The sequence below is a fragment of the Gopherus flavomarginatus genome, chromosome 2, assembly GCF_025201925.1.
Source record: "Gopherus flavomarginatus isolate rGopFla2 chromosome 2, rGopFla2.mat.asm, whole genome shotgun sequence".
Lineage (NCBI taxonomy): Eukaryota > Metazoa > Chordata > Testudines > Testudinidae > Gopherus > Gopherus flavomarginatus.
Window position 1 is genome coordinate 79,668,348 of NC_066618.1, and position 16,665 is coordinate 79,685,012.

Sequence of the window (16,665 nt, forward strand, 5' to 3'; positions counted from 1 at the left end):
TCTTCTTTATGTTACACTGTGGGTTCTTGAAATTGGTGAATCTCCTGAGCCTTGTGCTTAGCTTTAGGAAATCTGCAGAAGTCAGGGCCCATCTGCGCAGCTCTCAGCTGAATGGCTTTTGCAGGGAAATGAGAGCTGGCACTTCCCACTTCTATGCCCCTTCATTCCAGATCCTTTTTACTTCCACCTACTTTAAAAATGTAATTGGCCCTTAAGCAGTGCCAGTTACAACTAGTAGTGGTTTCATATTTAAGCAAACAAATGAATGCTAATTTTTGTTTGGTAGGAAGGCAGTGAACCCAAAAAACATTAATCCCTGCTGCATGTTGCTTCTATCTAATCTATCTGTGTAAGTGCTTCTATCCTTGTTTTCCATGTCCTGGGGGGTAGCCCTGCATTTTGAAGCACTTGGAGGAGAGGAAGGTGATCAGGAACAGTGAACATGGATTCACCAAGGGCAAGTCACGCCTGACCAATCTGATTGCCTTCTATGATGAAATAACTGGCTCTGTGGATATGGGGAAAGTGGTGGATGTGATATACCTTGACTTTAGCAAAGCTTTTGATATGGACTCCCACAGTATTCTTGCCAGCAGGTTAAAGAAGTATGGATTGGATGAATGGACTATAAGGTGGATGGAAAGCTGGCTAGATCGTCGGGTTCAATGGGTAGTGATCAATGGCTCGATGTCTAGTTGGCAGCCGGTATTAAGCAGAGTGCCCCGGGGTGGGTCCTGGGGCGAGTTTTGTTCAATATCTTCATTAATAATCTGGATGATGGGATGTATCGCAACCTCAGCAAGTTCACAGATGACACTAAGCTGGGGGGAAAGGTAGATAGGGTCCAGAGTAACCTAGACAAATTGGAGGGTTGGGCCAAAAGAAATCTGATGAGGTTCAACAAGGACAAGTGCAGAGTCCAGCACTTAGGATGGAAGAATCCCATGCACTGCTATAGGCTGGGGACTGAGTGGCTAAGTGGCAGTTCTGCAGAAAAGGGCCTGGGGATTACAGTGGACGAGAAGCTAGACAGTGTGCCCTTCTTGCCAAGAGGGCTAATGGCACATAGGGCTGCATTACTAGGAGCATTGCCAGCAGATCAATGGAAGTGATTATTCCCCTCTGTTCGGCAATGGTGAGGCCACATCTGGAGTACTGCATCCAGTTTTGGGCCCAACACTGCAAGAAGGATGTGGACAGATTGGAGAGAGTCCAGAGAAGGGCAACAAAAATGATTAGGGGGCTGGGGCCCATGACCTATGAGGAGAGGCTGAGGGAACTGGGCTTATTTAGTCTGCAGAAGAGAAAGGGGGGATTTGATAGCAGCCTCAGCTACCTGAAGAGGGGTTCCAAAGAGGATGGAGCTAGGCTGCTCTCGGTGGTAGTAGATGACAGAACAAGGTCTCAAATTGCAGTGGAGGTTTTCTAGGTTGGATATTAGGAAAAACTATTTCACTAGGAGGATGGTGAAGCACTGGAAAGGTTACCTAAGGAGGTGGTGGAATCTCCATCCTTGGAGGTTTTTAAGGTCCTGCTTGACAAAAGCCTGGCTGGGATGATTTAGTTGGTGTTGGTCCTACTTTGAGCAGAGGGTTGGACTAGATGACCTCCTGAGGTCTCTTCCAACCCTAATCTTCTATGATTCTATGATTTTAGATTCAGACAATAAGCAGGTAAGTCCAAAGTAAGGTTACAGGACCAATCTCATTTCTGTTGTTTGCATATCTGTTGTGTGAGTCATAAGAAATTATGGTTCATCCATTTAAAAAGAAGAATATTCCCTAGTGGAATGACTATATGGAAGCCCATATGACATGACTAACAAAACAATTGTTAGAAAGACAAGGTGAGTAAGGTAATATCTTTTATTGGACTAACTTCTGTGGGTGAAAGAGACAAGCTTTTGAGCTCATAGACAGCTCTTCTTCAGGATCTGGGCCCGATCTTCTCCATACCCTGAGCTCTGTGTAAGCACCAAAGCTTCTCTCTCTCACCCACAGAAGTTGATCCAATAAAAGATATTACCTCACTCACCTTGTCTCTTTAACAACCTGGCCCCAACACTGAATAAAATAACCACGCCGCATTTAAAGAAACAGAAGATTATTCCCCCTCCTCTTCTCCCTACTCCCCTACACACAGAGACACTTCCAGGAGAACCAAAAGTAAAGTAGGACTATATTACAAAACTACCATCCCCACAATGCATTTAGGCAGTTGAGGGGCTGGTAGAAAGAAAGTGACCATGCAGGCACTGAGCATGAGCAAGTGCCTGTCTGAGAGCAGTGCGGGGCGCTCAGGCACTGGACATAAACAAGAGTTCAAGTGCCGGGTGGACGCGCTTGCCGCTGCCCTTTTGAAAACACTTTGCGAGAGCTGCTGCCCGGGCCTGAGGCGCTGGTGCTCGCTGCTGCGCGCGCCAGGAGGGTGAAGTTGTGAGGTTCCGCGGTGGGCGGAGACAGAACGCGGAGCCTTTGCTGAAGCGACGGCACGAGGAGGAGGAGCCCGGGCAGGGGCTGCGGCGGCTGCAGGTGAGGGGTTTGGCGTGGGACCCGGCCAGCGAGGTGTGCGGCGGAGCGGTGCAGGGCATAGCTCAACGGGCGGCGCTTGGTTCAGACCTGAGCTTGGGTTCGCGGGAGTGCAGAGGCCCCGCCGTTCTCTCGTGTGCGGACACTGAGGCATGCTCTGTGTGCTGAGCAGGGACTGTGAAACCAGCCGGGATCTCAAATATCGGCTCGGTTTGGCAGGTCGGGCTCCGCATGCTGTTTCTTGCAACTGCAAGGAGCTTCCGAAGTATAGGCTGAGTCTATAATTTGAGAGGAAAAATAGAAAGAAATTCGAAAGGGAAGAGGAACTGGAAACTTTGTGGGATCTAGAGATTAGGCATGGGTGATTTGTCCCCATCTGTACATTGGGAATAATGATCCTAGTCGTCTTTTAGATTTCAAAGTGCTTTACAAAGAAGCTAAGTGCTATGTAAGAGTTAGGTGTTGTTATTCCTTTCTCATCACTGTCACGTCTGTCTGTCACTGTCACAACTTAGCGCCTTCCCTCTTGAAAGCACTTTAAGACGCAGGGCCAGCTTTAGGCCAATTCCGCCAATTCCCCCGGATCGGGCCCCGTGCCTAAGAGGGCCCCATGCCCAGTGAGAATCTCTTCTCTGGCTAGAGGCACCTTTTTAATTTTTACTCACCTGGCAGTGCTCCCAGTCTTCAGCAGCACTTCGGTGGTGGGTCCTTCACTTGCTCTGGGTCTTCGGCAGCGGGTCCTTCAGTACTGTCAAAGACCAGGAGCAAGTGAAGGAGCCGCTGCCAAAGTGGCACCGAAGACTCGGAGCACCGCCTGGTGAGTACAAGCCTTATGTGGTTTTTACATTTTTTTTTTTATATATATAGTCATCCCTGCCGGGGCCCCGTCAAAACTGTTTGAATTGGGCCCCACACTTCCTAAAACCGGCCCTGTTAAGACGGGGGTAATTGTCAGAATTGGAGCACTGCTCCTGAATGTCCATGAGGCAGGAGAAGTTGATTACATTATGATACCAAACCATTGTTTAGCTTCCTATTGCAATTTTCATGTCCTAAACATTTAAGGCCCTTGCCCCTCTAGAGTGCCATGCCTGTAAGCTGATCCACATGGACAGCTCTCTGTGTCTGTTCACAGACCTATTAACTTTGAGACTTTTTTTAAAAATCTGGAGGGCAGGGGAAGAAAGCTAGCACTGAACAGAGCAAATCCCGGACCTTGAACCACTAGTGCCTCCATAAACCTTTCTCCTTTGACTGCTTGGATGAAAGGTTGACATTGAAGGTTGTTAGTAAAGCTGGTTGGGAATATTTCAGTTAAACATGCCCCCCTTGAAATGGGTCACTTTCAATGAAGTGTTTATTTGGAAAGTTTTCAGGTCTTGGATGGAATTCGTAGGGTGTGGGTAAGAGATCTGATTAGCCAACAGCATTATGGTTACAGCACTCACAGGGGATGTGGAAGGCTCCAAGTTCAAGTCCCTGTTCTGCCTGATTCCCATATCCCCAGCAAGTGCCCTAACCACTAGGCTGGGAAGTCACTCTCTCTTTATAGGCACTGAGGCAGAAAGAGATGGACTCTGTAGAGTGTTGATTAGGGAAGTTGCCTGGGAATTCAGAGACCCAGGTTGAAGTCCCTGCTCTATCTGAATTGGAGTTAAGCACCTAGGTGCTTTTGAAAATCCCATTAGGTGCCTATCAGTGTCTTTAGGTGTAAATGTCTTTGTAAGTCAGGCCCTTCATGGATATGGAGACTGAATTATCCCATCACTTTAGTGGAGTGGCTTTCCATATAACAGGTGATGTGTAAGGACTAAATATTATGGTGAAGTTCATATTGCTGTTGCCGCTTCTGTACTTGTTTGATAATGCTGGAGAATCAAATCCAGGATTTATCTGTCTGGTACCTTACATGAACACTAAATTCACTACCTTCTTCCCCCCCTCCCCTTCAGTTAATACACGCTTCTCCACCCATATTTACAATGTTCTATTAATATATAATGGCTGCCATTTAAAAGAAAGCATTTGCCAAAAGACAAAATAACAAATGTGTGTCTAGTTTCATACACTGGTGCACATAACTGCAGTATCTGAGCATCTGATAATTGCAAGGGATAATGGTGGTATATTAAATACCACAATGGGATTATTACTGACAGTGCAATGTACGGTAGTTGGCTTTTATTTATTAGTAAAGTGCTAGGAGAGAACATTTAGATATATGCTCTAACTTCTAAGATTTCAGGATGCTATTTTACTTTTCTACCCGATCTTGGTATGTTTGAAAATTAGGTTTTCAGCCTGTGCCCATTGAAGTCACTGGTAAAGCTCCCATTGACTTCAGTGGTGCAAGTGCAATCCCCCACAACCAACACACTGGCAACTAACTTCAGAGACTGGAGAGCTAAAAGCATGAGCTGCTGCAGTTACGCTGTAGAGTCAAAGCTCTCTTGTGGGGACTGAAATAGCTCAGTTTCTCTGTGCATCAAGCACTGTGGGGGACCTATAACATGCACTCACCAGTGGGTTACACAAGATTAGCTCCAAACTGTAAATACTTAAGTACATGCCTAGGCCGGTGTGAGTAGTGCCGTGGACTTCAATGGAGCTACTCATATGCTTCAAGTTAAACACATTGTTTGCAGGATTTTGCAGTATCCTCCTCATCATTTTCATTGTGGCATACAAAAAATATTGCTACAGTATCTCAGAAACCAACCTTATCATTTATTGCTGCAAAAGCAAATTTGATGGCTTTATGCCTTCAGGGTGGCAGTTCTACTTGGATCCCCCAGTGCTTGCTTTAATTAGCCATCATTGGGGCCAGAGTTCAACCTCCAACACTTGTAAAGTATGCCATGGACATACAATCTACTTTCCTGTTTAATGTTTCGGGACTAATTATCTACAGCCATTCTCTGTTAAATAACAGTACTAAATGAGCTGGGTAACTAAAGCGAAGTGTTTTTTTCCAGTTAAATTGTCTGAGCTGTCAGCTCACTTTGACCTTGAGTTTCTTGTGATTGTACCCCCCACTCCCGCTGCAATTTGCAGCTCCCACCAATATGAAACTATTGTTGTTTTTAAGCTTTCTGAAATACAGTTATGCTGGTTGGTGTAGCCAGGACATACATTTGTTCTCAGTGGCAGCAAACTAGACTCAGTTTTCACAAATATTAATAACAAAGTTATGCCCTACTCACACCAGCCAACCTAAGTGTTTGCAGAAACTGCTTTTAAAACCTATGGTGCAGATCCTCAGCTGCTGTAAAATGTCGTAGCTCCGTTGATTTCAATGGCCATGTCTAAAATGGTTTCCTAACATGAGGCATGTGAGTGTTTTTTGGAGCCTAAATCTATTTCAAAATCAGATGCTACAGGTGAGCTGAACTTTCCTAGAAAATGTAAAAATGGCTCATCAGAAAGAGTGGATGCCACTGAGAGTGAATAAACACCAGAATCTTGAAATCAGCGTGGGTGTGCTTACACCTAGAGTTTTCAAAGTCAGTTACTGGATGCTGCACCAATCCTGTGCCAGACTGGCTTCACTTTCGTAATTACTCTCTGAGTAGTACTCAATAGCACAGTTCACTGCCTCAGACATCAGGGTCTGTTCTGTCATGTTTTTGGAGGATTTCTTTAATAGTTTCTCTATCAAACCTGTTTCAATGAACCATTCTACTGTCATAGTGATACCTGCTGGTGCTTTTCTAGCTCAGGATCTTTTTGATTATACTACAGATATACTGGGCAGAAATGATGTGTAACAAAGAGAGGCCACAAAATAACCATCAGAATCTTGTCTAAGCCCCGATCCCACAAAGACATAAACACATGCTTAACTTTTAGCATGAGTAATTCTGCTGAGTTCAGTGGCACTACTCACTTGCATTAAGCATGTGTGTGTTTTGCAGGGTCAGGGCCTTATGGTGATATTGTGAAATGAAAAGTGGAAGGTATAACTCTGTTTTTGCATCGGTCTATTGTAGGAATCTCATTCATAGCTACTGTTACATAACAAAAGGTGCGATATCACTTACAGACAACAGGTAGGCTAATAATACATTTTTGTCCTAATTATTAGTTCAATAGATTTTAACAGTTTAGGTTGAACTCTTAATTATTTGAAGAATTTCTTGTATTTATATGCTCTTCCTACAGGGAAAAAGAGCAGTGCAAGGTTTCCCATTCTGCCTCATTAATGAGACTTAGTTTTAAATTTGACTCAGGATTTAATTTTGGGGCCAAACTAAGATTTTCTAACGTTAAAGTTCTAGATGAATGTTGCCACATTTTTATTTTTAAAATTCCAGTGACAACAGTTACTCTTAAACATGTTAACATTTATCTGCATTGTTTGAAACCCTGTAAATGCAACACAAAGCATCCCAAAGTGAAACGGACTTCATTGATTTGTTTTGTAAAAGAAATTGAAGCAATGAAGAGAGAAAAAACTAATAAGAAATTTGTATTTAAAAATTCTTTCACTTTTAATCATCAAAGGTACATAATTCTATCTGTTTACAATACATCATTTTTAAGTTGACAGCATCCCTTTAATATGCATCTTCCGTGATCTGGAGGGACCGCTGGGTATTTTAGCCTCTGGCCAAATTCTCCCTGATCTACACTAGATGAAGGAAGAGAGTTTGGGGGCAAAAGCATCTTCAAGCCACCTTTGATCTTTTTTCATTCCCATTTCCCTGGTGTAAATTAGAGCATTCTCGGAGCTGCTCTAATCTGTGCTCTGCTGCAGCATCCCCAGAGAGTCCATTCCACATCTGAGAATAGCCATTCTAGCCACACCCCACTATCTACAGCAGAGAGATAAGGCGGAGGAGCAGAGGGATGGCACAGTGCTATCCAAGGACTCTTTTTAAAATAAAGGCTAGTTCCCATAACCCCTTTGTTGCCAGAGTGGCATAAATGGGCCGCATGGAAGACAGAACTTAGGCCCATTCAGTTCTTGGTCTCTGAGTCTGCTGCTAAGGGTGCTAATTGTGATAAGGCACTCTGGAGATTGGACCTTGACAGTCAGCTCATTTTACATTACTAAAAGGCTCTTTCCATTACTAATCTCCCCATCCATTCTCTCTCTCTCTCCTCTTAAAGAAGACTGTTCTCTCACATGAATGCAATGCAGTACTTCACGTGAGAGACCTTTTTATCTCCCTCTTTACTTGTGAAATGGGTGCACTTTACTTAACAGCAGTAGCAGCCTTTACAATGGAAGGAACACTTTAGAAAAAGAAAAAAAAATGCTATTTATAATGCATAGAAGTGCTCAAGCCAGATGCTGAGAATTCCGTGGTAGATTTGCTGTTGACTTGCATGGTTCAGGTTCTAAGTTTGGAGTGAAACATACATTTGTATGTAGGTGATAAACCTCTCCTCACCTCAGAACAATGCATTTATTTCATAGTCAGCGTTGCTTTCAAAAGCCTTCTTAGAACTTTAAAGTGCAGTTCTGTTCTGAAAAGTGATTGCTAAAATGGCACCATCTTATTCATCAGTTCTGCTCACTGTGTGTAGTCAATGGTATCTGTTTGCTTTTGTGAATAAAATACTTTTTACTCCTGTTAGCCTTGCAGAGCCAGCACAACTGAGAGTGGTAGCTGGATTCTGTTCCTTCCTTCACACCATCAGCAGAATTGTTTGTGAAGGTCAATTTCACCTGTGTGCAGCCATGGAAGGCAATAGGGTTACATTAATCTTGCTGTCGATGCGAGATTTTGGCACTGCTCAGACTATGATTTTTGGCACAGTTTTTATTTATTTATTTATTTATTTTTAAAAATAAATTTCACAGCAGAGATGCAGGGGAAAAAAACCAGTAAGTCACAGACAGTTGGGGGGAGGGGTTTCACAGTGAGATCACACCGCTTTATGCAGGGCTGGGCCCAGCTCCTCACTCTGGGAATTACACCTGGCACACATGGTCACATGGTCGCAGTGCCACTGAGGTTTGGTGAGTCTGCCCCCCAGTTCCATCTATGAAAGGTCGGATGGGCCATACCTAAGTGGCACTGCAACCGTATATGCCAGGTTGTAATGCCTGGAGCAGGGTGCCAGGACCAGCCTCACGGGAGAAGAGCTGCTACTGCCGGTTGAGTGCATGGTGGATTCATCATGGACTTTATTCAGATACGAGTGCGTGATTACCACGAACACCATAACGTCGGTGCCAAAATTGTAGCCTGAGTCATAGCCAATGTAGCTTTGACGTGTTTTAGAACCCTGCATTGCTGTTGACACAATAGTGTGTTGCAGTTCTTCTGAATTGCTGTGGGAGCCTGCTGGTGACATTCATATGGAAAATAGTGGCAGCTTTAATGCATGCATGTATATGAACATATCCAGAGCTGCAGAGCTACCTCTGTTGAACCTGACATCTCAGGCCTGAACACTGCAATGAGTTGTGTGTGGGTGGCCCTAGCACATGCATGGATCCCCACTGATAGGCCCTGATGGGACTCCATGTGGTTGCAGGAGTCTAACTGCAGAGAGATGGCTGTAGAGCTGTGGTCAGGAGTAGCAAGAAATCTGTGGCTGGGTTGGATAAAGCTAACATTCCACTGTTGCTAGCATCTGTTCAATAGTGTGGCAATTTTCTTAACCTAATATCCTTTTCTTGGGATAGCAGGAGGAAATACACATAGTTGCTAATAAGTACCGAATGTGTTGGTGGGGAAGGAGCAGGGGTTAGCATGAGTCTCTCTTATTCTGTCATGGAATCAGGTAAAGAGGAAAACAAAGCGATTCTGATTTAATTTTTTTCCTCTGCAAAAATTTTGAAGATGGATGGACACCACCCAGTGACCTCTGGCAGAATTTGCAGATGTCACTTTCACTTTTTGATTTATTGTTTGTCAGGCTACATTGTATGTTCAAATAATTTTTTTCATTTGTAACAGCTTCTGACAGCTATGAACTGATCCTAATCTGACATCGGGGCAGTCAGCCTTAAAAACATACTTGTATTTACAGGATTTTATTTATAGTGCCTGAAATTGAGTGCTCGAAGTTGCGTTTTTCTTGTTTAAGATGGTGAGCAGATGTGTTGTTTTTGTAGGTAGAATTGCTAAAATTTAAGAATAAAGATGCTCTTGTGGTTAAGGAACTGGAGTGGTGCTTAGAAGACCTGGGTTCAATTCTGGCTCTGTCACAAACTTACTTTTTTACCTGGGGCAAGTCACTTAATATTTCTGTGCCTTAGTTCTCCATTTCAAAAATGATTATAATAATATTCCCTTTGTCTACTTAGATTGTAAAGCTGGCAAAAAAAGACCTTGCAGAAAGGGGGCCTCAAGTAGTTACTATAATACCGATTCTAAAAAATAGTAGTAATACTAATTAATAAAACAGGATTATATGTACCAAAGTGATTGGCACCTTAGATATTTTTCTTGCTAGCTTAGTAACCAAATAATTAAAGCCAGTTTTGTAGCTATGCAGAAATGTATAGTACAATTCTTAATGCATTCACAAAGCTAAGGCTGTGCTTTGTAAACCTGAAGAAGAGAAACATGCTGCAGACAAGTTTAATTTTTTTAGCTGGACATTTTCTGTGCAATAAATTGAAGTTTTATGTAGCAATTATGCCACAATAACTAGATACATTCCAAAACCTATTACTGTTCTTTCTTTTATTGATGAGGTCAACAAGGAAGTAATTGTGTTTAAATGTTAATGCTTTTTACTTTATATAATTCTTGGTAGAGAGTATAATAAGCTTTATGTGTTGAGGTGGTGGGTGGGGTGTGGGGTGGGGGTATAAATAGAGATGGGCAAATTCAGATCCAGGCTCGAGTCCAGATTTTAAACTCTTTCATGCCTGAACCTCTATCATTTGGTTATGCAGATCAAAATTGGGCCTGTTGCTTCACAGAATCATAGAATATCAGGGTTGGAAGGGACCTCAGGAGGACATCTAGTCCAACCCCCTGCTCAAAGCAGAACCAATTCCCAACTAAATCATTGCAGCCAGGGCTTTGTCAAGCCTGACCTTAAAAACCTCTAAGGAAGGAGATTCCACCACCTCCCTAGGTAACCCATTCCAGTGCTTCACCACTCTCCTAGTGAAAAAGATTTTCCTAATATTCAATCTAAACCTCCCCCACTGCAACTTGAAACCATTACTCCTTGTTCTGACATCTGCTACCACTGAGAACAGTCTAGATCCATCCTCTTTGAAACCCCCTTTCAGGTAGTTGAAAGCAGCTATCAAATCCCCCCTCATTCTTCTCTTCTGCAGACTAAACAATCCCAGTTCCCTCAGCCTCTCCTCATAAGTCATGTGTTCCAGCCCCCTAATCATTTTTGTTGCCCTCCATTGGACTCTTTCCAATTTTTCCACATCGTTCTTGTAGTGTTGGTCCCAAAACTGGACACAGTACTCCAGATGAGGCCTCACCAATGTCGAATAGAGGAGAATGATCACATCCCTCGATCTGCTGGCAGTGCTCCTACTTATACAGCCCAAAATGCTGTTAGCCTTCTTGGCAACAAGAGCACACTGTTGACTCATCCAGTTTCTTGTCCACTGTAACCCCTTAGTCCTTTTCTGCAGAACTGCTGCCTAGCCGTTCGGTCCCTAGTCTGTAGCAGTGCATGGGATTCTTCCATCATAAGGGCAGGACTCTGCACTTGTCCTTGTTGAACCTTATCAGGTTTCTTTTGGCCCAATCCTCTCATTTGTCTAGGTCCCTCTGTATCCTATACCTATCCTCTACCGTATCTACCATCTGCAAACTTGCTGAAAGTGCAGTCCACACCATCCTCATTAATGAAGATATTGAACAAAACTGGTCCCGGGACTGACCCTTGGGGCACTCCGCTTGATACCGGCTGCCAACTAGACATGGAGCCATTGATTGCTGCCTGTTGAGCTCGATGATCTAGCCTTCTTTCTGTCCACCTTATAGTCCATTCATCCAGCCCATACTTCTTTAACTTGCTGGTAAGAGTACTGTGGGAGACCGTATCAAAAGCTTTGCTAAAGTCAAGGAATAACACATCCACTGCTTTCCCCTCATCCATAGACCCAGTTATCTCCTCATAGAAAGCAATTAGGTTAGTCAGACATGACTTGCTGTTGGTGAATCCATGCTGACTTTTCCTAATCACTTTCCTCTCCTCTAAGTGCTTCAGAATTGATTCCTTGAGGACCTGCTCCATGATTTTTCCAGGGACTAGGGTGAGGCTGACTGGGCTTGTAGTTCCCCAGATCCTCCTCCTTCCCCTTTTTAAAGATGGGCACTACATTAGCCTTTTCCAGTCACCCGGGACCTCCCCCGATCGCCATGAGTTTTCAAAGATAGTGGCCAATGGCTCTGCAATCACAGAGCCACAGTAGGATCTGCTTGTTAGATCTTAAAATGTTTTTATGATGCTGGAGGCAGGAGGGCCAAAATCTGACTTGTAATGCAAAGTTGGTAACAGCTTTAATTATGAACTCACTACTATCACTCTAGAATGTATCATGCAAAAGATAAAATTCGAGTTATAGATGCTCTTTATTCGTATTAAAGAAGCTATTGTTTATATTCTGGTGATTTCAGATGATACAAATTTACTTTGTGAATGATTGTGAACTGCCTGCATATTTTGGAAGCAAACTGTTCCTTTCTTAGGTGAATGAGGAAATCTTCTCTGTGTTTCCTAGGGTATTGGATACCGTCAGAATCAAAATATTAGACTTGTTGGATCATTGTTCTAAGGAAAATACGCAGTCACATACTTCCCTCTGCCCCCAAACTCCTGTCAGCCGTGATGGCAGAGATGAAATGACTCCACAGCAAGGTCCTTGCTGGTCCCAAAGACTGGGGAAACCCTTCTGTGTGGGGAATGTGCTGTTGAGGCTCTGTGGATGCAAAGGGAGGTTCCCAGAGGCAGCCACTGTTTTGAGGACTGCACCTATAGAAATCTATAGGGGTTATGGGTGTAAAATAATGGTGTGGGAGGGCTGGGGTCCATTCAGGTATAGGAATGGGCTCCAGGACCATACTACCATTGAGGCTGGGGAAGACAAGAACCATCATAAAAGCACAAGGTCTCTTGGTGGATGGCGTTGGCTTGTGCTGGACTGAGAACGTGACCCCTTTTCCTGTTTTGGTTGGATGCAAAAACTAGCACCTTCAACAAATGATTTGAAGGAAGTTCTATGAATGCGACTGACGTTGCAGTCTATATAATTTTATAAAAATATGCTAATGAGTGAATATAATGTAACTGGAATATGCTTCATGCAAAAGGTCTCTTGTAAGGTATCATTACAAAGCTTATAATCTACTGAATGATCATCCTCTTGTATCTGAAACTAGAAATATGAAATATAACTGAGGACCTATTGTAATTATGCCAAGTGTGGGCCATTAATTGTGGTTTGGAATCTTGATAACTCCTATTAACCAGGACCATTGTCTGCAGATAGGTGTGTTTTACCTGTAAGTCTTCCTGGATACATTGTGCTGTCAAGTGGGCAATGAAGTCTTGCAGTGGCATGTGATCATGTCACCTGAACTGGAATCCATCTTTAACCTGGTGTCTTTCCATTGAGAAGGAGGGCATGGAAACCCAGAGAGGGACAAAGGATTCCCGCCTTATGCAAAAGATATATAAAGGGGTGGAACAGAACAAAGGGGAGAGAGGAACCATCATGAAGAATCCCCTATCTGCCACCTGAGCTGGAACAAGAGCTGTACCAGGGGAAAGAATTGTGCCCAGGCCTGGAAAGGGTCCAGTCTGAGGAAAAAATTTACTGAAGCATCTCTGAGGGTGACATTATCTGTATTCAGTTTGATTAGACATAGATTCGCGCGTTTTATTTTATTTTGCTTGGTAATTTACTTTGTTCTGTCTGTTACTACTTGGAACCACTTAAATCCTACTTTCTGTATTTAATAAAATCACTTTTTACTTATTAATTAACTCAGAGTATGTATTAATACCTGGGGGAGCAAACAACTGTGCATATCTCTCTATCAGCATTATAGAGGGCGAACAAGTTATGAGATTACTCTGTATAAGCTTTATACAGGATAAAATGGATTTATTTGGGTTTAGACCCTATTGGGAGTTGGGCATGAGTGTTAAAAACAGGAACATTTCTGTTAGCTGCTTTCAGGTAAACCTGCAGCTTTGGGGCAAGTACACCGCTACTCCGATATAATGCAAATTCGGATATAACACGGTAAAACAGCACTCTGGGGTGGGTGCACGCTCCGGCGACTCAAAGCAAGTTCAATATAACATGGTTTCACCTATAATGCAGTAAGATTTTTTTGGCTTCCAAGGACAACGTTATATGGCGTAGAGGTGTAATTCAGACCCTGGGTCTGTGTTGGAGCAAACGGGAGTGTCTGGCTCAGCAAGACAGGGGGCTGGGACCCCGAGCTGGCAGGGAAAGCAGGGATAGAAGTAGTCTTGCCACATCAGGTGGCAGCTCCCAGGGGGTTTCTGTGATCCAACTCGTCACAGCGACCTTGCCATATTTCCTGTCTGCTACCTGTGTATTTTCCCTGGAGGGAGGTTGTTAGCTTTCAGTTCATGTAGATCAATAAATTAAACCTTGCCAGAGTTAGCGACCTGGGGCACATATTGCCTGTCCAGGTACAGGAGGAGATGCTATTTGGGAGGTATAGAATCCCATAGGAAGAATGCCAACAAAGGAATGAGATAAAGATGCAGTCGACTGTAATGCCATCTGTGAAGGGCAGGTTCTGGCATGAGCTCTCCACATGCAGCTGCCTGTTAGGTGGAGTCTGCATCTGTTGCAGCCGAGATGATTTTAAACCCTAATCAGGGCCGTCCTTAGCCATAGGCAGAACAGGCAGCTGCCTGGGGCACCAGTAGGTCTGGGGGCACTGCTCTGCTAGGAGCCCGGACAGGTGGGAAGCAGTGGAACATGTAAGAGCAGGGCTGCTGGGTCCTAGGGAGAGCGAATGCAGCACAGTCTGAGGGAGGGGATTGGCTGCTGGTGTCTCTGGGAAGGGGTGGGGGAAGGAACTCACCTGTAGGGTGACCAGATGTCCCGATTTTATAGGAACAGTCCCGATTTTTGGGTCTTTTTCTTATATAGACTCCTCTTCCCCCCCACCCCCATCCCGATATTTCACATTTGCTGTCTGGTCACCCTAGGTGAGAGTAATTGGTACTATATAAGACACAGCCCCAAATATGAGGACTGGCCCTATAAAATCAGGACATCTGGATCTGGTCACCCTAGCTGGGGAGGGCGTCTCTCCCCCGGGCTGGCAGTGATCCATCTCATCCGGGGGGAGCTGCACAGGGCAGGATAAGCTGCTGTGGCTCCATGGGTTCCCTGTCCCTGAGATCAGATGCTGTGCTAACTTCACCATGGTCTGTTGGGCTGGCCATGGTGCCCATTGGCGAGTGATCGGACCTGAGGGTTTGCTGCTGCTGTTGCAACTCTGCACTCCAAGAGGTGGATTTTGGGGTCCTGCAGTTTTCTACCTATCTCCTCCTCTACTGCAGCTGTTGAACCAGCAGGCTAGGGGGTGAGCCAAGCATGAAAGCAGTCCTTCAGTTGCCATTTAGATTGTCATTTAACAAATTTGTTGGCCAAAAATGCTTGCTAACAATCCTGAATTCAATTTCAATATTTTTTTTAAAAAAATCAATATCTTAGCCAAAAACAGAAAATTAAGTTGTGGACAATTATTTGTGACAAGTTTGATATGGGGAAGGGAGTGGGCCATTTTTCATCAGAGAAACAAAAAATGTTGACTGACTTTCCTCTAGCCCTGTTACTGCTAAATAGAGCCCTCCAACAACTGTAATATGCTCATCTCCTTACTAGTGTGTAGAGCAGGGGTCGGCAACCCGGCACATGTGCCAAAGGTGGCATGCAAGCTGATTTTTGATGGCATTCAGCGGTGAGCTGAGCGGCTCAGCCTGCCACTGCTCTGGGATTCTGGCTGCCACCCGAGGTCCCGACCACCTTCCCCACTCAGCACCCACTGCTGGCCTGGGGACCCCCAAGGAACCCCAGGCTGGGAGTGGGCTGAGCAGGCCGGAAGCTGATACCCTGGCTGAGCCACTCAACCCGCTGTCGGCCTGGGGTTCCATTCACTCAGCTGGTAGGTGGGCTGAGCAGGACTAAATTCAACGAAATAGGAACACAAGAGCAACTAATGACAAAGTGCAAGAACCTAGAGCAGTGCTCCCCAACCTTTTTTGTCTGGTGATCACCAGATGAAGGACTGTGACAGTGAACAAGCATCCGCCGAAATGCCGGTGAAATTCAGCGGCATTTCAGCGGTGACATCTCTGAATGACGCTGCTTATCGGCAGCAATTGGCATCATCCAGAGGTGTCGCTGCCGAAATGCCGAATTTTGGTGGCATTTTGGCGGATGCTCATCCGCCGGCCAGTATGCAGGTGCACTGGGAGGCCCCTGTGAGCACCATGGCACCCTCGGGCACTGCGTTGGGGACCCCTGACCTAGAGAGCCTCCTGAAGCACAGTGATCGTTTTGATTTAAATGGACTTGAACTGTATGAAGAATTGAGTTGTTTCCACATGCAAAATCGATGATGGACATTGTACAGTTTACTCATACCGGCAAACTTGTTGACGTATATCCTAATGTGTACATTGCCACTCGTATTCTACTGACAATTCCTGTAACAGTAGCATCAGGAGAAGGGAGTTTCTCAAAACTAAAGCTCATTAAAAACTATCTCCGCTCTACAGTGAGTCAGGAACACTTGATTGGTCTTGCTATTTTGCAATCAAACAAGACATCACTTTGTCTTTGTCATACAAAGACATTATTACTGATTTTGCAGCCCAAAAAGCCAGAAGGATTGCTTTTAATTAAAAACAAATCCTTGTTTCAATACTTCTTCATATAAATTTCCAATAAAATGTTGACAAATTAAAAAAATATTATTTGCATCATTCTGTCAAATCAGAATTTTTTCTATAGTGCTGCTTCTTTAGTGCTAGTCCATCAGCATTACAGTGTGCTTCATTAAGTTAAACTGGTTTTAATAACATGCATGTGGCAAGTTTTCCAATAGTGTAAGCTTATGTTTGTGTTGCTAAGAGCAAGACAGGCACAGGGGCACCAGTTTAATAATCCCACCTAGGGCACCATAAATCCTAAGGACAG

The 16,665-nt window shown here is 44.2% G+C and overlaps 1 protein-coding gene across 9 annotated transcripts in view; it reads left to right on the forward strand.

Moving 5' to 3' along the window:
- Window positions 1-2,280: 2,280 nt before the first annotated feature.
- The window catches only part of POMGNT2 (protein O-linked mannose N-acetylglucosaminyltransferase 2 (beta 1,4-)), a 271,191-nt gene continuing 256,806 nt past the window's right edge, over window positions 2,281-16,665 (forward strand). For 8 of the 9 annotated variants that reach the window (XR_007772387.1, XR_007772385.1, XR_007772388.1 and 5 more), the window contains exon 1: window positions 2,281-2,531. The gene's annotated coding sequence lies outside the window, so the exon portion shown is untranslated. Of the gene's footprint in view, window positions 2,532-6,517; window positions 6,578-16,665 lie in introns of all 9 variants that reach the window. The other variant, XM_050938434.1, reaches the window with a different exon arrangement.